Source organism: Sorex araneus, chromosome 1 (genome assembly GCF_027595985.1).
Source record: "Sorex araneus isolate mSorAra2 chromosome 1, mSorAra2.pri, whole genome shotgun sequence".
NCBI lineage: Eukaryota > Metazoa > Chordata > Mammalia > Eulipotyphla > Soricidae > Sorex > Sorex araneus.
The window spans coordinates 413208235-413235734 of record NC_073302.1 but is presented as its reverse complement, the minus strand read 5'-3'; the positions used below and the strand labels follow the sequence as shown (position 1 = coordinate 413235734).

Here is a 27500-nt window from a genome sequence, read left to right as displayed (position 1 = left end):
ATAGTATTCTAGGAGGTGAGTTGCTTAAGTAACTCAAATTGTCTATAGAAATTGTATTCATTTTTTAAAAAATAAATAGTGGTTCATGAGATTTCAGAAACTTACAATATTTGTTAGAGAAATATCTAGGCATATAAAAATAATTTAAAGTCAGCCAGGGAAGTCAATTCTGGAGTGATGGTTCCTGGAACTATTCTCACATTTTGCATGCATGGGCAAAGAAAACTGAAATTTCCCCAAATGTTTCTACTATATCAAGCTGCTTTCAGCTCTAATCTCTCAATTCTCAGTCTAGATTACTCCCTAGGGATAGGTTAAAAACTATGGGAAGTGGCCATTATAAGACCATTATTGAACTCTGTGGGGTAAATCATGAAATTATTTTGTAGCTGACACAAATAAAAAGTGAAGAAGATAGTTTGACATTGTTATTTAATAACAATAAAGTTATTATGCTTATGTTTTATGAGTATAAAAAGTTACATTAAATCCAAAGCACTGTATCACTGATATAAGGAAATGATTTTATTTAAATCTCCAAGGTAGTATTTATTGTTCTGCATGAAGAGCATTAAATAAAATTATAGTCCCTAAATAACCAACATTATTTATACTCAAGAATAACAATTTACCAAAGTAGAATTTCTAATGTATGCATATAAAAAAATTGTTGACACTGTTTTATATAACGATTAAATTCCTTAGTCCTAATAAAAGGTTATACTGTTGAAAAAAATTTGGAAAATGTTCACCATAGAGATGGAGGAGGGGTAAGGTGGAAAGGGGAGATTTACATATATAAGTATAAAAGTTTTTATCTAAGAGGAGAAATATATATATGCATATTAATGTGTATATGTGAATAGATATTTTCATAACGGTTAAAACATGAAATAATATTTTAAAATGTTCCCCATATTAAACACAAAACCAAAATTTCTGACTGAGAAAATCTTCCATTTGAATTAATTTAATAACTACTTTGCTAAATGTTTCACAGAATTAGCCAATAATTAGCCAAGGTATTAAATAAAATGACAGATGACAAACATACTAGTTATTATGGTATCCTATGGACAATTCCAGAACTTTAGGCAGTAACTGAATCTAATGTTGATATTCTCAAACTACCCTCTAAAATATACAAATGGAATTTTTTACTAATGCTACCTGTGAAATTCATATTCATTTTATGACTATTATTTTCAAATGTTCTTTTGTGTTAAATCAGATTTTCCAGATTCAATCTAAGATACATAACATTTTACTACACGCTAAACTTTAAGTACTAGACATCATTAGCATAATTTTCTAAGTATATTGTAAAGCTTCTTTTACTAATTATGTCTCTTATATATCCTATATTAAAAACTTTCAAATTTTAATAACTTTATTTTTCCTAATATATTGAATAACTTACTTTATATACAAAGAGTTCTAGTACTGTTCTATGGCATGATCTAAAATCAATTAGCCGACTTCGGCCGCCAGCACCTGCACAACTACTCACTGATCTTCTCAACAGGTTGTGAATCCCCTTGTGTGCCCCCTCCCTGTCCAAACTTGTGCCCCCCCACCCAAAGCCAGCCACCAGGACCAGCTCTGGGAGCACCTGCCTTAACTTCAGCTGCCAGCGCCTGCCCAACTACCCCGGCTCTTCTCAGTAAGTCTGTGGACCTGGGTATTAGCATGAGAACCGGTGGGGGTGTGGCCTCCACTGTCAGGGGTGTGGCCTCCTCAAAGTGGGCGTGGCCTTCTCTGTGGCTACAGTTATATCTCCCATTCCCAGCACTCTCGACTTACATCCCAACTTTTATTACCGAATTCTGTGGAAAACGTCCTGGACGCCTCAAACACAATATGACAATAATCCACTGGCCTACTCCAATTCCACCCAAAGAACAATGTACACGAGAAGCTGTACAAAGCTCAATATAAAAGAACGGCTACTCCAATGCTTCACTAGATGTCTATTATAAGTCACAGAATAATGTCAGAGAGGTAGGATGTACTCCAGAAGGGGAGAAGGTTGACTACATCCACCAAGCTTATTCAGAATCCTTTCCCACAATAAGAGGGAACAGTGCTAGTGAATTTGAAGGTTTTACCTCTATACAACCACAGCAGAATGAAGAAACAGTGCAAATCTCCACTACGAGGAGAGGAAGAAGAAAAGAGTACCGAATCCTCAACAGGGGTTACCCACAAATATGATCTCTCCGACAAAGAATTCTGAGATGAAATGCTGAGGATGTTCAAGGAACTCAAAAAATCAATGGAGAGACATCAAGAAAATTAAAGGAAGAAATGAAAGAAACAGTGGAATAGATAGCCTAGAAAATACAGGAAGAAATGTCAGTATAAATAAGAAAACTACAAAAAGAAATGTAACAAATAAAGGATTCGTTAGATGAAATTAAAAGCCCAGTGAGTGCCCTCAACAGTAGAATGTCTCCAGCCGAAGAAAGTTGTGAACTTGAAGATGAGCAGAAGAAATTGTACAGGCAACAACAAACAATGGGGAAAGGCCTCAAAATAGCTCTAAGGTGAATCAGAGACCTAGGGGATGACTCCAAGAGGAACAACATTAGAAACATCGGAGTACCAGAAGGACAGGGAGGCAACCCCAATGAAAAAGCCACAGTTAAATCATTGCTAAAAAGTTCCCAGAGTTAGAGAATGAAGCCATTCAGATCCAAGAGGCCAGAAGGGTGCCAGCTAAACGAAACTCTAATAAAAACACTCCAAGGCATATCATAGTCAGAATGATAGATGCCACAATAGAGACACAATACTGTAAGCAGCAAGGTCAAAGAAGGAAATCACACACAAAGGAGCATCCCTTAGATTTACAACAGACCTACCAGAGGAAACAGTGGAGGGATATACTAAAAGAACTCAATGAAATGAATGCCTCACCAAGAATACTTTATCCAGCTAAACTCTCACTCAAACTCAATGGAACAATACACCATTTTATAGATAAACAACAGCTCAGGAACTTCATAGACTCAAAACCAAACCTGAAAGAAGAATTAAAAGGGCTCCTGTAAGACAAGAGGGAAAACACCCATAAGCACAATAAGCCCTTACAGAAAGATGGCAAAAAAAAACCATGACAATAATCTCTCTCAATGTCAATAGTCTAAATGAACCAATCAAGAAACACAGAGTGGCAAAATGGATCCAGAAACTAAAACCAACATTCTGCTGCCTACAAGAAACACATCTGAACAATCAGAACAAACATAGACTCAAAGTTAAAGGATAGAAAACAATCTTGCAAGTAAACAACTCCCTCAAAAAAGCTGGGGTGGCTATACTAGTATTCGACAACACAGATTTCAGTTTGAAAAAGATTAGAAGGGACAGTGAAGGCCATTTCCTATTTATCAAGGGATATGTACAACAGGAAGAAATCACACATTTAAATGTATATGCACCTAACGAGAGACCAGCTAAATACTTAAAACAACTGCTAACAGATTTTAAGAGGACATTGCTAGTAATACAATAGTAGTCGGAGACTTCAACACCGCCTTGTCACCTCTGGATAGATCAACAAGAACAAAACTCAGCAAGGAAACAGTTGCTCTGAAGGAAGAAACAGAAGAGAAAGGGCTAACAGACCAATACTGGGCTTTATGCCCCCAAAAGAAAGAATACACATTCTTTTCCAGTGCACATGGAACATTTTCTAAAATAGACCACATGCTGGGTCACAAAACATACCTCAACAGAATCAGGAAGATAGAAATTGTATCAACTATCTTTTCAGACCATGATGCACTGAAGATAGAAGCTAATCACACACAGATGCGGAGAACCAAATAAAATACCTGGAAATTATACAATTCAATGTTGAACAATGAGTGGGTCAGGAAGGAAGTCAAGGAAGAAATCAAAAGATACCTGGAAATGAATGAGAATGAAAACATGTGCTACTAAAATCTATGGGACACAGGTAAAGCCGTGGTAAGAGGAAAATTTATAGCTTTGCATGCATTCCTCGGGAAGGAAGAAAGAACCTACATAGATAACTTGACTTCACAGCTCAAGATCTTAGAAAAAGATTAACAAAGGGAACCTAAACCTGGCCAAAAGAAAGAAGTAATAAAACTAAGAGCAGAAATTAATGACATGGAAAACCGAAAAAAACAATCCAAAAGGTCAATGAAACCAAGAGATCGTTCTTTGAGAAAATAAACAAGATTGATAAACCACTAACAAGACTCACAAAGAGAGATAGAGAACCCTAATAAACCGAATTAGAAATGAAAAGGGGACATCAAAACCGAAAATAGTGAAATTCAAAAGATCATCAGAGCCTACTTTGAGAGTCTGTTTGCTACAAAACAAGAGAACCAAGAAGAAGTTGATAAATTCCTGGATTCCTATCATCTCCCAAGACTGAACCAAGAAGACTTGGAATACCTGAACAGACCCATTAATAGCAAAGAAATTGAAACTGTAATCAAGTCTTACCAAAAACAAAAGCCCAGGGCCAGATGGATTCACTAGCGAATTCTTCCAAACATTTAAAGAGGACATGTTGCCAGTTCTCCTCAAGCTTTTCCAGGAAACCAAAGAAACAGGAACTCTCCCAGACATTTTCTATGAGGCACATATCTTCCTAATACCAAAGCAAACAAAGACACCACTAACAAGGAAAACTACAGGCCAATATGAACACAGATGCAAAGATTCTCAACAAAATATTAGCAAATAGAATCCAATAACTCATCAAAAAGACCATACACCATGACCAATTGGAATTCATCCTGGGGATGCAAGGATGGTTTAACATCTGAAATCAATCAACATAACCCATCATATCAACAAAAGTAAAGATAAAAACCATATGATCATATCAATAGATGCAGAGAAAGCATTTGACAAGATCCAACACCCGTTTATGATGAAAACTCTCACCAAAATGTGTTTAGAAGGAGATTTCCTCCTGATAGTCAAAGCCGTCTACCACAACCCTATGGCAAGCATTATCCTCAATGGGGAAAAACTAAGGGCCTTCCCTTTAAGATCAGGGACAAGAAAAGGGTGCCCACTCTTACCAGTTCTGCTCAATATAGTACTGGAAGTACTTGCAATAGCAGTTAGACAAGAAAAAGACATTAAGGGCATCCAGATAGGAAAGGAAGAATTCAAGCTATCACTATTCGCAGATGATATGATACTATATCTAGAGAATACTAAAACTCTACTAAGAAACTCCTAGAAACAATAGACTTGTACAGTAAAGTTGCAGGCTATAAAATCAATACCCAAAAACCCATGCCTTCCTATATGCAAATAATGAGACAGAGGAAAGTGACAAGGAAAACAAACAATCCCATTCACAATCATGCCCCAGAAAATCAAGTACCTTAGAATCAGCCAAACTAAGGAGGTAAAGGACCTCTACAAAGAAAACTACAAAACACTACTCCACGAAATAAAAGAGGACACTAGGAAATGGAAACATATCCCCTGCTCAAGGATAGGAAGAATTAACAATGTAAAAATGGCAATACTCCCCAAAGCACTTATACAGATTCAATGAGATCCTTATAAGGATACTCATGACATTCTTCAAAGAAATGGATCAAGCACTCCTGAAATTCATATGGAACCACAAATGCCCATTAATAGCTAAAGCAATTCTTGGGGAAAAGATGATGGGAGGCATTGTTTAAAGTGTGCTGCTTGTACTAAGCTCCTACTTTAACTCTACAAAGTATATTATTTTTTGTTGATTGTTCTGATGATCAAAAATAAAGACTCTTTGAAACTCTAAAACTGCATCAAAATATTTTACTCAATGCTTCTATTTTACTGACTAGAAACCCACTTTTCAAAAACACATTTCAAGTAGTACATGATTAGTATATCTTGGACTAGGGCACATGCAGGCCTCTGAATTGTTTCTTGAAACCTTGTTATTCTTGGTTTCTCACATTACTTAATCTTGTGTATTGTTACTTAAGTTGTCTAACAATGGTTGAGCGTTTTGTTGCAAAATTTTCTGGACCTTCACAGATAGGAGAATCCACACAGCAAGGACTGAGCAGATACATATTAGTGAATAAGGGGTGTGCCACCAGGACATCAGGAATTTCATTTGTGCTTTCTTTTAAAGAAAAAAATTCTCTCTAAAATTTATTAATTCTAGAAGTCTTTCCATTCAGAATTAATGAACAATGTATAGGATCTAGTATAGATGTAAATTATTATTTTTCTGAAGACCACCTAATATCAATCCTATGATGTTAGGCTGTTGATTTACTATCATTAAAACAACAGCAATACTTTTTAATGCCCATTAAAAAATTAATGACTTACATCAATATCGTATTAAAAAATTAAAAGTGAGAAAGTTAGGTATTCTAGGAAATATTATAGACTAATTATAGACATAATTATGTGTATAAATTTATGGAATCCTTTTCAACGAAAGACTTTTTTATCATGATTAACTCTCCTTATGTGAGGTTTCTGAATTCTGGATTTGTAAAAGTTCCATCTTTTCACTTGTTCTATTTATGACAATACAAAAGTAGACACAAGGAAATCATGTAACTTTTGTGGGTTGCAGAATGAATGGAAATTAATGTTTTCTATGGTCATTAGAAGTATCTCTTCCTTTTTGCCCCTATTACAGGATATGATATCTATTTAATTTACTCCTGAAACAAAAGTGGATAGCTCTTTAATGTTTATTTCCCCAAATTCTTCAAGGTAATGCGTATTACAATACCTTAGAACAATTAGGTTTTCTTATATAAAAATGCTCCCCTCCGGGACCCTCTGCACCTAAAGACTTTGATTCCAGAGATGTAACACATTCGGGCATCCAGCGCAGCATCCGATAGCAATGCACTGGGACTGCGAACTGGGCTACAACTCTGTGCTGCCGGGGGTGGATTTTTTTCCTCCCCACCCTGTCTTCCTGCATGGAAAGCAGCAGCCTGGTGGCACCCACGTGGCAGGCGCCATCTTCTGTGACTCCAAACCAGAGGTATTCAGTTTTTACTTTTGGGGCTCCCAGGAACTCATGGGAAGGGGGCGTAACCGGCACGCCCTCGGCCCAGATAAATCAGGAGCTGCTGAGCGCGAATCAGGGGTGGGGGGTGGGGGCGGGGGGTATACTGGGGTTTCTGGTGGTGGAATATGGGCACTGGTGAAGGTATGAGTGTTTGAATATTGTATAACTGTTTATATGACATATAAACCTGAGAACTTTGTAACTTTCCACATGGTGATTTAATAAAAAGTTTTAAAAAAAATGCTCCCCTCCACTGTAAAAATCATCCCTGACAAAAAGCAATTGCTTCAGAGATACTTGCTCCTTTAAGTCTAGCATAAGGTGTTCCTGAATACTTAGGTAACTCATTTATAGTTTCATTTATGAATGAAGTGATTGATACATTACTTATGAATATAGGGGGCTGGAGCCATAGCACAGCAGGTAGGGTGTTTGCTTTGCACTCGGCTGACCCGGGTTCAATTCCCAGCACCCCATATGGTCCTCGGAGCACCGCCAGGAGTTAGTCCTGAGTGCATGAGCCAGGAGTAACCCCTGTGCATTGCCGGGTGTTACCCAAAAAGAAAAAAAAATAATATAGTGAGATTTAGGGGCTGGAGCCATAAGCACAGCAGGTAGGGCATTTGCCTTGCATGGAGCAGACCCCGAGTTCGAACCCCAGCATCCCATATGGTCCCCTGAACATCATCAGGAGTAATTCATGAGTGCAGAGCCAGGAGTATCCCCTGTGCATTGCCAGGTGTGACCCAAAAAGGAAAAAAAAACCCCACAGAATATAGTGGGATTCTTTAAGAACAAAATGCTTAAGGTTGAATCCTCAATCCTTTATTTCCTAGCTCTGGGACCTTAAGGAAGTTACTACACCTCTGTGCCTTTGTTTCCTTAATTCTAAAACAGAGAAAATAAAGAAAAATGTATCTAGCTTTATATAGTTGTTATCAAGTGTAAATTATATATATGTGTATATGTATACACATACACATACACATATATGTATATATATTCATATGGATACATATATTACTTGAAAGAATGCCTGGACCAGAAATGTTAGAAAAAGTCATAATATAATTATAGCTTACTGTCCTTTTAATTTTTTAAATACACTCAGTATAAATACATGAATTGATTTCTAAACAATAATTGGGCTTAATTAGCTCTAAAAATATTTTAGTCTTCCCAAAGTGGCAATTTTATAACTATATGAGAAAATTCATAAAATGAAGATAAATATGCTTCAGATATGAGATGTTAGTCATTCAAGTAATTCATGTAAAAGCTAGGAACAACTCCTTAAAAGTATTTTAAAGTAATTAAAAAAACAAATAGCAAAATAACACAATATTTTATTATAAATATTCCAAATATAAACATTACCAAACACAATATTTCTTAAATATATTGAGTAGTATGTTATTTAATTTTAAAGCATATTATCTAATTGCTTTAATAAAAAGAATATTGATTTAACCAGAATTCTGGAACTCACTGTGGACAGTATGGTCTATTCAAGGAAGAGAAAATTTCTAAATCAACAATACCTTCTATTCCACTACTTACACTTTACATGGTAAAGCAGTGATTTATGATTCCCACAGGGAAGGTATATCCACCTCCTATTCTGATATAAACTACATTTGGAAAAATTACAGAGCTATTTGGAAGAATTAGAAAGCTGTTTAGAACTTCTTTGGAGAAGAAGAATTTATTGGTGGAGGTATAAAGTCTGTTTTCATTCTCAGACAGAGAGGTAAAAAGCCAGCAGTGGAAAGGTACAAAGTCTAAAATGGAAATAATTCTAGTATAAAAATGACTTCTTCAAGTGCAGAAAAACAATTCAATAAACATTCTGTGTAAACCACTGGGCTTGGGGCGGATATACCCAGTGCTTCCATTACTTAAAGGTTTCAATTAGAAGAACTAGTGAGACATATGTATCAGAGAATTGCACAGCAGGCTGAATGGAGTTCATACACTTTGTAGTAGACAAACTGTTAAGGGAGAGAAACTGGCCATACAGTGAGTGAATCCTTTCTGAAGGAGGGAAGCGTCACTTCAAGTAGGCTTCGAAATATATAAGAATGTTCGTTATGCAGAGTTGAAGAAAAGGGCAGTTCGAGTAAAAATGCGAAAAATGAGACATCTTAGATGTGTTGTGGGAGCCCTGAAGCTGTAGAAAGCCAGGGGCAAAGAGGGATTGGTAATAAAAAATATGTCAGAAAGCAGAAGAAGGTCAGAAGGCAACGGGCCCTGGAGTTCAATTTTATGGAGTTTAAAATTTATTTTCTACCAGCACAAGGGCTACCGATGGTTTCTGAACATACCAGTGAAGAGACGGGCGTGCTGTAGGACAGCAAACTGAGTGGTGGGCAGCGGAGGTAGGGCTGATCAGTTAGGTGCTTACTCACACAGTGTAAGACAGGCTGAGCTGGGAGGATTAAAAAGAGTAGAGAAAATGATGAAGTTGGGGGGACACTTTCTCTTCTTTTGCTCCGAAATGCATGAATAACCATATATGTATGTATGGAATACTATACTAGGCAAAGGAGAGAAAAGTGCCTAAATCTAGATCAAAACTTCTCAAAGTTGGATGGGAGCAACAGAAGGGTGAGCAGGCCACTTGCCTTGCTTGCAGTCAGCCCGGGAGGGATCTATAGCACCACATGTGGGCCCAGGAGCCCTGCCAGGAGTGACCACTGAGCACAGCGTCAGAAGGAAGCCCCAAGCATGACCGGGTGTGGCCCCCAAACAAAACAAAATTCTTAATGTTACATGTTGGTACATGCAGCTTTGGATGATCTTCATGACATGCAATTCTGATAAATATTGTTTGTTATTTTAATTGCTCTACGAGGTGACACAGATCCTAAATAGCTTGTAGGAGAGTTAGCCAGACATGAGCCTTGGGGACAGTTACACAATCTGAGGCTATCACCCAGAGCTGAGCTACTGCCTGGCATGCTGATGCAGACAGGTAAACTGTCCAGATCCAAAGCACCCTGGGGTTTGGGATCTCGACTCAAGAATGGCAACATGCAAGATTCCTGAGGGACAGAGTTGCTACCCGCCACTGTGTCTCCCACGAAGAAGAGCTGAAACCACCAGGCACCAGGACTGCATTGTCCAGGAAGCAATATGGCAGGGAAAATGATGGGGCTGCCTCATACTGGAACTGACCACATGGTCAAGACATTTGATGGGGTTATCAAATGCGCTGCGCACTTCTTGGGCCAGTCCACTCCACACCTTTCACCCCCAGTGCCCGTGTTTCCTTTTTTTCCCTTTCCTTAATCAGTTTTGTCACTCTCCTGTCTTGGGTGTCATAAGCCAATTTTTCTCAGAGAGAGAGAGAGAGAGAGAGAGAGAGAGAGAGAGAGAGAGAGAGAGAGAGAGAGAGAGAGAGAGAGAGAGAGTCACTTCTCCCTATAATACTTGGGTATTAGTAGCCAGGACTGGGGCTGGAGTGATAAGCACAGCAGGTAGGGTGTTTGCCTTGCATGCGGCTGACCCGGGTTCAAATCCCAGCATCCCATATGGTCCCCTGAGCACCGCCAGGGGTGATTCCTGAGTGCATGAGCCAGGAGTGACCCCTGTGCATTGCTAGGTGTGACCCCCCCAAAAATTAGTAGCCAGGACTATATTGGAAAAAATTTCTTTTTGTGATGAAAAAAAATGGTCAAAATGGTCATGATATGCTCATCAATACAGTCATTACTAGTAATACTTTCTCATTGGAAATGTTATTTACTTTATATTTTTCTCTGCATTTTTATTTCCCTTTAAAAGAAAAATGCTTTTCAGGGCCAGTGAGATAATTCAGGGGTAAGGCACTGATTTTGCACATGGCTGACTCTGGCTTGAGTCAGAGTCTCCGGCATTACTGGTGTTCCCCTGAGCCCCGGCAGGACTGATCCCTGAGTACAGTCAGGAGAAATCCCTGAGTACTGGTGAGTGTGGTCCATCCCAAACTCTATTTAAAGGAAAATTATTTGCCAATGGAATGTCATAAGAAAGGAGCACTGAGTGTGACTATTTTTCCATGTGAAAATAAATCATTATAAGGAAGGAGTAGCAAGAATTAAAAAGTGAAGTAAAATTTTCAGAAAGCGGGTAATACACACCATTAAGAATTTTGCTAAGAATTTCCAAATACTTGGAGAACTTTAACTGTCCCTTTCCCTATCATTGGCTTGGAGATGAACACACTCTGAGGTGCGGCCCCTAAATAACTGTCCAATGTAATTCTGCAGATACCCTCTGAATACAAAATGCCATACCAACACAAAGAAATGATCCATTTTCTAATGACACCCATGTTTTGTGTTTAGGCAACCTTTGCTCATATCCTCTGAGACATGAACCTATTCTAGTCTTCCTTATCTGTTTTAAAATTAGGGTGGAAAAAAACTATGTGGGGGGAAGGGCTCTCTATTAGTGCTCAGGGGGTGCAAAGTTCTTTCAGGCAATTTTTGGACAACCAGGCTCCAAGCTCAAGGCAAGAAGCTGAGGCTGTATCACTGCTCTGGCCATGTCGTACTGGGGAGTAGTATCCCTCTTGCTCAGTGTTGCTCCAACCCCAGTGTTGCGTAGGAGCCTCCAGGACTGTACTTGGCAAGGTTTGGGGGCCTTATGGTGTCAGAATCAAACTCAGGTCAGTACATACTAAGCATGCACCCAAACCATTGTATTAGTACCAGAACCTAAGTTGAAAATTTTTAAAGTGCCATTTTTAGGATTGGATAGATATTACAGACATGGGGTGCTTGCCTTGCATGCATCCAACCCCAGTTCAATGCTCAGAACCATATATGGTTACCTGAGCACTCGCAGGAATGATCTCAGAGCACAGGGTTAGAGCAGCCTCCAAGCCTAATTGTGTATGTCCCAACACCACCACCACAGAATGTCTTTTCAAGCAGAAAAAGGCAATATGTCAATAATCCCATGAAACCTCAAACTCTTGATATTAATATTACAAAGCAATACTCTACAAAGCCCTTTCAGATAGTCCATGAACACACACACTTTGAAATTTTCAATTTGATCATAATTTTCTCTATTCCTTTTTTTTTGGGCTTTATCATTCACGTTTGCATATTCACTTCTCTATTAGACACAGATCACCTGCCAGTTCCCAGAAGAATATCACACAGGATAGGTGTTCAATAAATTTTACTCAACTTCAATGAACATAACATCTCTGCTCCATCCAAACTGCCAGGGTTCTACTGTGCAAAGTAACAGTTGATTTTTTCACTGTGGCTTAATATTAACTGTATATCCTGCCCACAGTATTAGCATATACCAATAATACAAGGCACAAGTATATTTAAAGACTCGATTGTTAGCTAAAGAAATGCTGCTTATTTAGTTATACAAATTGTAAGTATTGAAAATAAAAATAAAGGGAGGTTGTTTGCCTATACACCAATCAAAAAGTTACATTATTATAGGTAAGTTTACATTATCAAGTTGTGGTCATACCTTACATTACTAGAGGAATCTGTATTGTATCTTCCACTTTGTTCAATAATAAGCACAGAGGCTGATCAACTGTTTCTGTTTACCTTCAGAATGAAAAATTACAATGGAAAAAGATTTCTTAAAACTATCTGTCCAAAATGTACATTAAAGGTTCAGAGAGATAGTAAAGAAGGGTAGGTGCTTTCTTTACATACAAAAAAGCCAAGTTTGAATCTCTGGTACCACATATGGTCCCCAAGAACTGCCAAAAGTGATCCCAGAGCCCAAAGCCAGGGCAAAGCCCTGAGCATCATTGAGAGTGACTCAAAAAGCTAAAATAAATGAATAAAATTAACTATGCTACTATATTGCATACTTAAAATAGAACACTGCTTACTTCTGCTAGTAACTGCATCACTACTATCAAAAATGCTAATCCCTATGTAACACTGAAGATGCAATGCTCAGAAAATAGCATTAGGACCCAAATCCTTCAATTTTGCTATAACTAATTTTTTGAACCACCATAGCAATTTTTGTTCCATAGAAACATATTGAATGTATTAAAATATACATAATATGAAACCATGCATTTCTTTCTCACTCAATACATATTTGTTCTAGATCTTAATTTTGATGTTTTCTGATTCATAAGTCAATTTAACTTATTTATAACTTCCCATCTACATGGGATCCATTAAATTCCACAGAAAATGTTAATATTAAAAATCCTTTATTTTTAGGGGCTGGAGAGATAGCACAGCGGGTAGGGCGTTTGCCTTGCAAGCGGCCGACCAGGGTTCAAATCCCAGCATCCCATATGGTCCCCTGAGCACGGCCAGGGGTAATTCCTGAGTGCAGAGCCAGGAGTAACCCCTGTGCATCGCCAGGTGTGACCCAAAAAGCAAAAAAAAAAAAAAATCCTCTATTTTTATGATACATCCTAATTACTCTTTAGTAACATAAAAATATCAGAATAGGGGGTGAAGCATACAGAGAAGGGGTTAAGGCACTTGCCCTGCATGCTATCAACAAATCCAGTTTGATATCTGGCACTATATAATTCCCCAAGTGATGCTAAAAGTGAACCCCTGGCTGAGAGGAACCCAAACTCCTCCTTTCAGTTTTTTAAAAAAATATCAGAATAAAGGATAAAGCAATGATACAATGGGTAGGGAGCTTGCTTTGCACCGGGTTCCATGCTCAGAATCCCATATGATTCCCCCACGCTCTGCCAAAAGAGATCCTTGCATGTAGAACCAGGAGTTAAATCCTGAGCACTGTAGGGTATGATCCCATACAAACAACAAAAAATCAGAGTAGACTGATAATTGTTGTTATAAATTAATACCATCTATGAATTTGACAGAGTTTTAAGTATTTCACAAGATGAGTAAAACTTTTCTTATTCAAAGTAAATACATGGACGAGAAGTCCTTACTACATTTTTTTAATTATCTACAATGTCTATTTAACACATGGCACAAACATATTGAATAATAATCATTACTAGTATGTAAGCATTTAATCAAAGGATACCATTAACACATTATCAGTTTTATGTGTTTACTTAATACATTTTTATGTAACTAGTTCAAGTTTGCCAATGGCAAAACTCTTGTGTTATAAAATCTCATTGATTTGAAGACATAGGTAAATTTCAAAATACATCTAAGGAAGTTTTTTTTTTAAATGCAGATTATTATTGGGGGGTAGAACAATGGTACAAAATTTAGGACACTTGCCTTGCATGTAGCCAATGTGGGTTCGATTCCTATTATTAAGTATGGTCCCTGAGCCTGATCTCTGAGCAGAGAGCAGAGTAGCCCTCAGCACTGGCCAGTTGTGGCCTTACAACAAAACAAAAAAATCATATATATACATATATGTTATATATATATACATTTATAACATATACATAAGCCTTGCACAACATGTATGTGTGTATACATACATAAAATATATCTTTAGTGGTGACTTTTTTTTTTGCTTTTTTTGGGGGGTGGGGGAGAATCACACCCAGTGATGATCAGGGGTTACTACTGGCTCTGCACTAAGGAATTACTCTTGGCAGTGCTTGGGGAACCATATGGGATTCTGGGGATTGAACCCAGGTAGGCCACGTGCAAGGCAAATGCCCTACCCACTGTACTATCGTTGTGGCTCTGGTGACTTTATTTTTGAGTAACCAAATTCTATTGACTGATATCATTAAAGATTTATTTCATGACATCCAGCATAAACAGTTTAAATCATTTTGAAAACTTTCTCACAGGAAAAGTTGTAAAATAATTCACGTTCATTTGAAAAGCATACAAAAATGGGGATTATAAAAGTTCAATTTCACTAAATTTCTTTTAATATAGACATAAGAAAATACTATAATTCTATTTGAAATTTAAATTGTAGACCTATAAGATATTTCAAATCTAATTAATTCCATTTGTATAAATTCACGTTGACATGAGAAGGGATTCGTATTTCTTAAATATGTGAAATTTTGAGAGAAACATTTTGCTTTCTTATTTAAATAGGAAGCCTTTTAGTTTGCTTCACATATCACAAAAATAAGCTAATGAGTGAAATTAAATTTTAAATGGAAAAGTTTACCTCTTAAAAAATGTTGGAACTAAAGAGATAATGCAGTTGATAAGATGCTTATCTTACATGCATCTTATTTGGGTTCAAACCTAGCACCCCATAGAGTCCCTAGAACACTGCCAGGAGTGGTCCCGGAGCACAAAGGTAAGCCCTAAGCACTGTCAGTTTGAAGTTAAAACAAAAGAAACAAAATAATAAAGTAGCAGAATACATGCTTAGCATGGATGATACTCTGAGTTCAATCCCCTACTGCGTTCCTTCCTAGCACTCATTACTGGGTGTCGCTAGTCTTTGAGTCCAGTATTGTTGGCAGGCCCTTATCACAGTGCTAAGCATGGCTGGGAGTGGTATCTAGTTGCTGACTCCCACTGGGAGTGACTTCTATTAAAACGGGTGAGGTGGATAGAAAAATGATCACAAACAAATGATTTCCCTTTTACGTATACTTTGCATAGCTAGTTTATTCAGGAAAGCAAAGTTGAAAACGCCCTACTAAGGGTTTTTTTTTGTGCTGCTTTTCTTTGGTTAATTGTTAACAGCAAAATTATATTTAATATTTTATCAAAGTTAAAATCAAGCTTATATTAATTTGTTAAATTGTTTGGCGGGGCTGGAGCAATAGCCCAGCAGGTAGGGTGTTTGCCTTGTTCGAGGCCAACCCGGGTTCGATTCGTAGCATCCCATATGGTCCCCTGAGCACCTACAGAGGCAGGAGTAGCCCTTGTGCATTGCCGGGTGTGACCCCCCCACCAAAAAAAGAAAAAAAACAGACAAGAAAAAGAAAAAAACTGTTTGGGGACCACATCTACAGTGCTCAGTGCTTACTGCTGGCTCTGTGCTCAGGGATTACTCCTTGGTGATGCTCAGGGGACTACATGGGGTTGGACTCGGGTCAGTCATATATAAGGCAAACACCCTTCCTGCTGTACTATCTCTTTGACCCCATAATTTCTGCTTAATCAGGGGCATGCTTGATGGTAGTTTGGGGCCAGAAGGACCAATCCTCTGGTGTTAGGGGTAGTACATTAGGTGCTGAATCAAACTCAGGGACTCATACATGAGGCCAAGTATACCACTGGATCTATCTCCTCAGGCCCATTTTACAACTTTTACCCTAAAATACTTAATGAATCTTTTAACTTCTTTGTTCTATTTTCTAAAATATGTAGCCACTTAAATATGTAGCCCTTTTAGTTGTAAGGGGATGTTACTTTTAGATAGTTATGATTAAAAAGGTTCTCTATTACAAATTGCCAATCTTTTAAAAGAAGCAGTTTAAAATTCCATCCTACATTCCAGCAGATCTGACACTATGGTGGAGTTTCAAAGTTCCTTTTAAAGTCAACAGAAGTCCTAAGAAAAGCAGCAAAAAGGTGGATTAAGGCTAATGAAACATGTTTATAAATGGTATGCATATATATTTATATTAAATATCTAAGATTTTTTTGCCTTTATCTACAGCATTACATTAAAATTTATTAAAATTTATGCAACATTAATTGAAGAAACTAGATTTTATGTGATTTGGAAGCTTATTTCTAAATGATTTCAGGTAGTGTCACGACAGTACTGGTAAGAAAAAAAAACAATTCTTTTTTTATGTTTTGACAAATGATTTGATTTATAAAAGTTAAGAAAGTAGGGGCTGGAGCAATAGCACAGTGAGTAGGGCATTTGCTTTGCACGTGGCCAACCCGGGTTTGATTCCCAGCATCCCATATGGTCCCCTAAGCACTGCCAGGGGTAATTCCTGAGTGCAGAGCCAGGAGTAACCCCTGCGATGTGCATCATCGGGTGTGACCCAAAAATCAAATTAAAAAAAAGTTAATAAAATGATCCAATAATGCTAAAAATGGAAATATAGACCTAATTATTTTGAATATTTATAAGTGTGGCTGGAGCGATAGCACAGCGGTTGGGCGTTCACCTTTCATGCGGCTGACCCGAGTTTGATTCCTCTGCCCCTCTCGGAGAGCCTGGCAAGCTACCGAGAGTATGGAGCCCGCGAGGCAGAGCCTGGCAAGCTACCCGTGCGTATTAGATATGCCAAAAACAGTAACAATAAGTCTCTCAATGAGAGACGTTACTGGTGCCCGCTCGAACAATTCGATGAGCAACGGGACGACATTGACAGTGATTAGTAAGTGTAATATATTGTACCCAATCTCCAAATCATAATTTTGTCAATAGAGAGACACTCGTACCTTAAGTAGAAACTTAAACAATTTTCAGCTATGTTTGAACAAAAAGACATCTCTATACTTTTCTTTGTGTTTTTGGTCCACACTGGCGGTATTCAGGGCTTACTCTTGGTTCTGCACTCAGGGATTATTCCTGGCAGGCTTGGAGGACCATTTGTGATGACAGGGATAGAACCTGCGTCAAATGCATACAAGGCTTTGCTATATCTCTGGCTCCTCTATTTCCTTAAAGAAAAACAAACTTTTCCCTCCCATTTTTATTGAAGCATGATGATTTACAATATTTTTACAATATTTGTAATGTTTCATGCACACATTGCTCCAACACAATACCTTGTATTTCTAATATACTGTGAGAGAAATTAAAGAAAACAAATTAGACATTGCCATTTGTCCTTTAGATCAGCCCTGTTTCTGTTCGAAAACAACTTGCATCCAAAATATTGTTTTGTTTTTCTCTCGGACCAAGTTTCACTCAGAAATGTTAAGATGTTATATGGATAAACAGGTGTATTTGTCCTGGTTTGTAATTCCCTATTTAAGACTTAGGTTCTGGTTTCTTGAAGATCTTAACCCCCAAATCTTAATAGAGTGGGGCCCTAGGGCTGCAGTGAGAACCCCAATGTGGCTCATCCATTTTTCTGAGTACTATCTATTCCCTTTGAACAAACTACTGAATTGGGACGCTGTCCGAAAACTGCGTTATTGGTGTAACTATCCTCTAAGTATCTTGACAGAGACTGGCTGCATCAAAATTACATACAGTTCATATCACACAATTCCTCTAATCATTGAGACTGTCTGCTGCCTCTGAGGCTCCTTTGCTCAAATTAAATGGCAGTTTGGACTCAAAATATTGACTTAATATGGACTAATATCACAAAGGAATGAAGTAAAACCAATATTCACCTTTTAATCTAATTTAGTATATTAGGTTTTCCTGAGACCTACTATTTAACACAAAGGACTCCAGATTTAATTTTATAAAATATCCACAGTAAGACAGCATTGGGTGACCATTGATGACTTTCCATCCTGTCTTTTAGTGTCTTGCTGATGAGCTTTCATTTTCAGTTTACAAATTTGGAACAAACTAAACATGTTAGATCAGACTACATATGGTAAACTATCTGGTTATCTATTGTTCATAAGAAGTTATTTAATTTTACCCTGATGGGAAGTATTATAGAATGTAGAAACCCTGAGACAAGGGCTTTTATTTTTGTTTTTTATCCTTGTTTTTGTTTTTGGTATGGAGATTTTGGGTCACACACAGCAAAGCTCAGGTTTTTTTTTTTTTTTCTGGAAGTGCTCAGGGGACTATAAATGCTGAGGATCTAAACTGTGTTAACTGATGCAAGGCAAACACCCTATCTGTTGTATTATCACAAGTTTTAAACTATGTTTACTAGTGCCAAAGTATTCAAGAGTATCATGTGAATCTTGAATGGTAAATCTTGCCTAATAGAATGCATACTATTTAAATGCATTACAATAGAATTTATTAGAGCCAGAGAGAGAGAGAAGAGAGTACAGGAGTTAAGGCAGTTGCCCTTCATATGGCTGATCTGCTTGGAACTGTGGAACAACGTCTGTGTTTGGTGCATACCCCTAAGGACATAAATAAGAGTAGCTCCTAAACACCACTTTGTGTGCCCCCCAGTAAAGAATAATAAAGTAAGCTTCTTTTGCAAATTATTCTCATACTAGTATTAGGAAATAGAGCTGACTTATACAATACATATCTTTGTCATAAAATACTTCAGAGTCACCAAATATACATCTACTTTCCAAGCCCTAAAGTGAAAGAATCAAGTAAAACTACCATAATAATATGTAAAAACTATCCGTTTCCTCTGGTGTTGGAAGAAAAAAATTAATAATGGAGAGCAATATTCACTCTTTAAACAATTTAGTCAATGACTTTTGACCTTTAGAGAAAAGTAAAAATTTAAGGCTCAAATAGTATTAGTGTAAATGACAGGTGTATGATGGAAAAAAGTATCTTTTTTAAAAAGATGTGAAACAGAAGCAGTAAGCTACAATATAGTCAGGTAAAAGTTTTAGATACTCTTTACCTAAATTGTGGATATCAGATATCATCTGTATAGTTCTATAAAAATCCTTCAAAACCCTATAGGAACCCACAAATTTCCACAATCAGCACGGTAGGGATACAACACTTTTTTAGCTGAAGGCACTGTACCTCTGGGAGGATCTTTTTATTAAGAGGAACTAGAATGAGCTGTAAGTGCCACACATGGGGACTGGAATAATGTAAAAAGAACAGCAGCGACTGAGCCACACTTGTAGCACTTAAAAAAAAGATGAGATGATAAAGAGCTGACATAATCATAAGTTCTGCACAATCACTTTGGAAAGACATCGCAAAGCTAACTAGCAAAGTTGATGAAAAAGTTAAGAGATTAAACAGAAATGGAATGGAGTCAGAACAAAAATCCTTAAAGGTTCAGAAATGTTAGGGGAAAAAGTAATGAAAGTAACTGAAAATTTGTGAATTAGAAAATTTGTGATGATGGGAGCAAAGCAAAAATCTGTTTTTATGTTGAGAGTTTCAGAATGCATCTTTATGACCCAAAATGTTAGCAATGGTACTGTAGGCTAACCAGGCATAAAAATTGTGTATGAGAGAGAGAGAGAGAGAGCATCCCACTTGTTCAAGTTATTGGTAACTTTCAACAGCTTCTTCTCCAAAGGTAGAACCACTCCAATTTCAAATGCTTTAGTTTATAGTGAGATCTGTGAAATGAAATAGCAATTTAAGTTTTAAGGCAGTCAAAAGAAATAAGACAAAAAAGTTATCTTTTTTTTCTGTTTTTCTTTTTTGTTGTTGTTTGTTTGTTTGGGGGCCATACCCAGCTGTGTTTAGGGATCACTACTAGTGGGTTCAGGGGACCATATAGGACACCAGGAATTGAGCTCAGGTTGGCTGTATACAAGACAACCTACTCATTGTACTATAGCTCTGGGTCTCAAAAACTAATGTTTTGTACTTGAAATTTTTCGATATGTTTCTTGATTATTCATTTATTAAGAAACTTATGTTTTCAATTAATTTTCTACAAAATGGGGGGCCGGAGAGATAGTATAGTGGGCAGCGCACTTGCCTTGAATGTGGCCTATCAGAGTTTGTTCCCCATCAACTCATATGGCACCGACCATGGCTGTAGCCCTGCTAGAAGTGATCCTTGAATATAGAGCCAGGAGTGAGCCCCAAGCTCCCTGGTGTGACACTCAAAAAAAAAAAAAAAACAAGACAGGAAAAACAAATCTATATATAAAATGGGGCTTGCAAATACCTTTTAACTGTCTTTGCAAAATGTCATTAGAAGAGAATAAGGTTCATTACTGGAATCAAAAAATAACTAAAATTCTCAAGTACAAGGTCTATAAGGATTGGTGGGACACAGCATATATTGAAAGTTCTAGGCCACATAGATATACATTCAATATGCTCATAAAAGATTGATGTGATCTCCATCTTATGGCTGTGAGGTAATAGTACATTATTCCTCTCATGCAAAGCCTCAGTCTTTGACTGCCTCATCCCAAATATTTAGCTTCTAAACAGATTAATTTTGTTACAGGTCTGATATAAAGCACAATAAGCATTCTGATTCAATAAAGATCATTAACCTCAAACCTGAGAATTGCCTTTAATAAGAAGCAGACAATAATAATAACCTCCATGTAATAAAGAATATTAGCAAGAGAAATTTTAAATGGCAGAGGCTAAGAGGATTGTGAATGACACATAAGAAATGATCTGAAAACTCAACAGTAGGAGATCCTAATAATCAGAAAGGGGAACGACATGACAATGGAAGGCTTTGTGCACGAAGCCCTCAATACAAAACCAGCTCAGGAAGAACATTCATTTTGATCTGTAGAAACAAAATTTAAAAGTGAAAAAGTGGGAATCTCATTTAACATTTTTTACAAGAGGAAAGAATAGCAAATCCGAGTCACCTTATTGAGAGTGAAGAGAAACAACTGCTTAATAAAGAAACAATCCACTTGAACTAAATATGGTGGCACATCATTAAATCCCACTTGGTTTGCTTTTCAGGTTTGGAAAGACATATGAAATACTGATTCTACCAATAGGAGTTACCCTTCCATATGTGCTCATGAGCTTTTCTTCACTTTTCAATTATTTAAGCCCAACACATAAAAGGCAGGAAGATCAAATTATTTCCATCTATGTACAGTATCAATCCTAACTTTTTAAGCAGTTTTATTTTTAAGAGCCAAATATTGATACAAAATAGTAATAGTAATAAACAAAATGTAACCATAGTTAATAGAATTCTGAAAAGCTGTGTAACTAGTGAATACTGGCACCGAGTGCATAAGAGTACTTGTGTATATGACAACTATGTACATAAATTCAATTCAAATTTTTACAACTGTTTAGACCATAAACAGATCTAAAACTCTTTCAAAAGCAATAGAAGATTTATATATAAAAAAACTATCTGATTGAAAGAAGTCAAAACACTCTTCAAAAGTTAATATGAGAATTATTCTGCCTGACATTAGCTGTTCTTATTTTTGCTATCCCGCTTGAACATTTATCTGTTACATGATGTTAACATTCATTTATGTAGGATAACATGGATTTGTCCTTTTCACAGGAAGCTTAGGTTTATTGGGTTACTCCCATCACAGTGCTCCCATTTTTGTGTGTTTATTTATAACTTCTTTCCTTGTGCTCTGTCAACTTGTAAATATTGTTTTTCTTTTCTCCTTAAGTCCTTTGCATAGTTAATTCAGAGAAATGTCCTTTTTTGTATGGGCACAAGAAAACAGTTAATGCTATGCTTTTGTAACTTGGGAGTTAATGGCCTCTCAATTATATTTACCTCCTGGGCATCTGTTCTCTCGACTTAAGCCTCAGTTGCCCTAACTTCCTAGCACCTCCTAAAGCAGGGTCCTGATGAGGGACTTGATGGACCCAGGGCAAGCGGTGAGCTATGTGATAACCTGGCATCGAGATGGGCCTGGCCAAAGTGCCATAATGCTTAACTATAAGTTAAGAACATGGTCATGGACAAATTCTGTCATGATCCAAAAAGTAATAACTAGATTCGGACACTGCTAGGGTTAGGAATGATTAGTCTGGCCTGAGCACTACAGTCTGAGTCTGTGGCAAGATGCTCCCAGAACTGTCCAACAAGCCTCAATGTATCTCTTACTGTGTCCATACGAAAATAACTAATGATAAGATGTTAATTAAATTGGAGTAAGAAGAGGAACACCCCTAGGTGATGTTTCTGCCCTTGAGCCTGATGGGCAGTCAGGAAGGGCTTTCTTATGTTGATTTTGCTAGTAGCATTGGCCCAGAGTGCTGAGGGGAGAGATGAGAGAGTTGGAGGAGTTGGGAGAGGGAGCAGGGAGCAAGATGGAGAGTGGAGAGATGAGCGGGAGAGACAGGAGGGGACGGGAATGAGGGGCAGTGTGAGACTAGAGTGGTGGGGGGCGGGGCTCAGAGAGACTGGAACAGCCGCATGGGGATAATAGAATAAACAGCAACTGATCTACCAATCAGCTTAGCCCTCATTTCCTCCTCCCTCTGCAGGTGGCGAGAGGGTGAGCAGTCAGGGCTCTCCCTAGCCACCACTGGAGATTATACACATTTACTTATTTCACTTTCAGGTCACCCTCAAAAAGATAAATAAAATGTAAGAAGGTCTGGGAAGATAAACATGAATGGAGTGAAAGGACCTGTCACTTTCTATTCATTGAAATTCAAACACTTATAAAACACAAATCAAGTAAACAAAAGTAAAGGCAGAACTTCACAAATGTACTTGACCAACATGAACAAAAATTTCTTATTCCCTCATAGAGATAACATGATATTCAGTAATCTCTTCTTCTTAGTATCATGTTCTCGAACAGTCCTAGAACTTATGTATATGGATTACCTCATGAAGTCAAATGATTTCTAATTAACTGTGATCTGTCATTTGACTCTTCATCGGCATTATCCTATGGCTGAACATTCACTTTGTACAGTGCACATACATTTCGTACATGTGTTAGGGGTTCAGATACCTTAAGATCCCTAAAACAGAATTTCTTCCCTTAAAGTAGAAACATCTGTGTCATGAGCACACTGGCATGCAGGGGCAGTTCTGGCTTCACACACACTGCGTTAGTCTAGATAAATAGAATAAGGGACAAGGCATACAGAGGCATAGAAGAGAATGTGGGTGCTGACCACATAGTAATCAGGAAAATGTTGGAAAAATTGAAGTTTTTCTACCTCTGAGAAAGGTAAAATTTGGATAAAGGAAAAGATGAAAATCAAAAAAATGAAAGAGCAGAACGGCAATAGTTTAGGCAAAATAAACGATGCCTGGCATTTCAGGGCACTTGTGAAAGTGTAAGACTTGGAATGAAGGGAAACTAGCTGAATGAAGTATGAAGAGTTAAAATGAAAAATATGGATGACAATTTGGCATCTCTACCCCTCTATACAATTTATGAGGAACACTCACCTAACGCTGCGCCCATTCTTCAAAAGCCTCAAAGAAACTTGTTCTACTCTAGGATTTCCCCATTTTGGAAACTGTAAATAAAAAACTAAGCAAACACAAACGAGTTTGGCTTTTCTCTAAATCTAAGGACCCTTACACTCTAAGAGTCAGCAAGTAATATGCTGGAGTCATCATCTTCCTTCTTGAGCCTGTACTTCTGTGTCTCTATTGCTACTGGTGCTCTGATTCTCCTTAATTCCCCCCTTTATCCCCAGGGTCCAATCACTGCTTTGTGCTATTATATTGTTTTTACAGTACTTCTTATATTGATTCCTAGCTTTTCATCCCCGACTGGTAGTTAACTCAGATGCTACAAACTCTAAATCTGCTCCCAGTCTCTCCCAATTCTAGAATATTTCTACCATATACTCACTTGTGATTATGAACACTTTGGGGTTAATCATGCTAAAATACAGCTCTGATCTTGTGAAACTCAACCCATGTTATTAACAGGTAAACACTGACTAAAATTAGCACCATTTAGCTGATATTAAAGACATTGGAAAGTATGGTTCTACTTCAGGTATTCTACATTCTACTTTGCCTTTTATATTCTAAATTCCTGTCACACTTAATATGAAATGTTTCCTAGGCACATATCATGAGTTCTCATTCTGGGTTGATACTATTCTGTTTAAACAATTCTTCGCTTACAACCTTAGATAAGGTCTTCCTATCTCAAAAATCTTACCCTGCTAAGTGCTCACTTAATGTGCTCCTATAAATTTTTGTCTCAATTAGTTTCACTATTTAGGGATTCATTCACTTCATGATTATTGCAAAAGGAAATGGAAGGGAAAGAAAAGGAACTCCAGGAAAGTAAACATATACTTATAGAGTACTTAAAATATGTTAAAATCTGAAAGGTTTTGTTTTAGATCTCATTAATAGAAAAAAGTATCTCTACATAGAAAAAATATCTCTATAATATCAGAGGTAATACAAATCATTAACTATGAACATATTATGATAGGGAGCAAAGAGAAATTCTGATGTCCTGGGCATTAGTATCATTTGCAAGAACTCTATGAGGTAGATATTATTATTACTTACCTAAATTTCATCTGAGAAAAGTGAGGAAGAAATAATTTCTATCCAGCTATTAAATACTTATCTGGAGTTAGCACCCCAAAAATCTGTCACCAGAGACCATCACAAATTCCACCAGACTTTTCTGCCTCTCATTTACAGATGCATCAACATAACTAACCTCCTCTAAAAGAACAACAAAACAACACGCCATGATTTAACTTTAGGACTCATACACAAAGTACTGAAATACTTTCTAAAAATTTACTCACTTCTGTTAGAATTCACAAAACAGTCTGAATTGCATATCTATACAGATGCCATATTTCAGCTAAGAACAATATATTTTTCTTTTCCTCACTAGGTACATAAAATGCCCTAAAATTATTTAAGTATAATCATCTAAAAACTCTGTAGAGATGAAGTGGCATACTGACAATAATATTTGACATCCAATATACAAAAATTACTGATAGCAGCAGAAAATGCTGTCTCAGTCTTCTGCAATATGATTGAAATTTTGATTATAATGTATATAAAAGAAAAAGAAAACAGCTTGACTTTTTACTAATTTTCGTCTATTCTGAATTCTCTCTCTAATAAAGCAAAAAGAGCTTCCCTTTTCTCTCTCTCTGGAAAACGTGCATAGTTACTTTTTACATGTGCTAATTCATGAATTAATATCACATAATGGGTATGGAGTATAAACACTTTAGTTTTACAAATTCACAGCAGCAATGCATCAGGTATTAAATATACAATTCTTATATATTCCTTTACAACACGATTCTTTCTTTGAGATATTTCACAATTAAGCTGCAACTAAATTAATAATATAGTATAAAATCTAAAACAGCAATTGTAAAATGAAAAATACTACTAACCTCATAATGCCATAATTTAGCCTATTTATTATTTCAAGTTCTAAAGTATGTTTAATAAACTATTATATTAAATCATTAATTTTTAATTTCAATATTTCAATATACTTATCACAGATAATTACATTGTAAGAATTACTTCTCTACATGCCTTCTATATAAGGTCTATAATAACCATCCTATATTGCCTACTAGCATAGGGACTTGCATCAACAGCTTAAACACTTTTATTATGAATGTCTTTCATTTCTCTGAAATAGTCTTTTTTTTTAAGGGGAAAACAGGATCTAACTCCTGTTTGCTCTTTAAAGTTTTATTGTTTTAGCATTTTATACAGGGAGCAAGCATTAGCATACTCAGGAGAACTGCTGAAAGTAAAAGGCCTCAAGCTACCCAATGCATGGCTGATAGGATAAAGCAGGGATATAAAAACTTTTGTCTGATTGCTCACTTTCCTTGTTTTAGAGTACTGCTACTCTCAAGAGCATATATTCATGTTCTTTCTACTCCGAGTTTTATTACTTCTTTTGTATTATTTAATACATCTAAAGACACTTCCAAAAGACAAATTTTTCCATTTTGAAAAAGTAATGGTTTGGAACCTGCTAAAACACATTAATGTTCAGTGTGTTTTTCACAAAGGTGATAGAGTAAAAGTCCTATAAAGCAATTAGGCACAAGATCTTAAAGACATTAGTATGTCAAATAAAATTATATGCTTAAAAGTCAACAAAAATACTATCTGTGAAAGGTCAAATAGAAATAGGCACATATAAAGACTATATTTCTCTTCTGGATCTCTGACTACTAGGTATTTAATACAAAGATTGGTGAAAAATATAAAAGTAAAAGAACAATTCTTACCTCAATAACATGAAATTAGAAGTATGCAACATTTAACTCTAAAAAGTGTGGCTGTAAGTTACAGATCATTCTAGCAATGAATGGTATATACATTGCAATATTCAGATTAGAATTTTTCCCCGTGAATTCTCAGTTCTATCAGCGTCAACACGTTTTAATAATAAACAAAAGATGGATATGCTTGGCCTATGAGTAAGGCCAAGAATTTTCTAAAGTGTCATACACATTTCTGAAATCCACAATACATCAATTTTTAATACGACTACTCTCTCAGCTCCATTAAAAAGATGGTAGAGGAAAGATTTTAGAGTAATTAATGATATAGTTAGCTGCTAAATATTAATAGGAGTCGTAGTCTTGCATAAAATATAACATATAAACCTTGCCAATACAGACGCACCAGTAATTAAAGTTGAATATGTAATTATACTGATTTATAAGACAGGCAAAAAGTTACACTTTACTAGCTTCTATGTAAACTGTGGGTAACAGTTAAACTTTGCATTTTACGGTTTATAAAAACGGGCAGTATCTTGACTACAGTTCATAAATGGTTTAGAGACCTGTAATAGTAGTAAAAATTACGACAACTTATTCCATCATGAATATTCTTATTGCGCCATACAAACCAAACTGTGATAATGACCCAGAAGATCTAAACTCAGATATCGCCTTCTAGCCAGGAGGATGTTAGCATGACGAATTTGTAGGGAACCGCTAGCACAATAATTATAGGACATTGGGGGGAAATCTAAAAGATGTATTAAAACTGAGTTTGAGACTGTTTTTTTTTTCTCTCTCTCTCCTATCACAGAGGTGGTGCAATTTCCTTCCTCTTAAACTTACAATTCTT

At 36.8% G+C, this 27500-nt stretch overlaps 1 protein-coding gene across 12 annotated transcripts in view; it reads right to left on the bottom strand.

Annotated features, from left to right (window-relative positions):
• FOXP2 (forkhead box P2) overlaps window positions 1-27500 on the bottom strand; it is a 562025-nt gene that overhangs the window by 7598 nt on the left and 526927 nt on the right. The window lies entirely within an intron of this gene.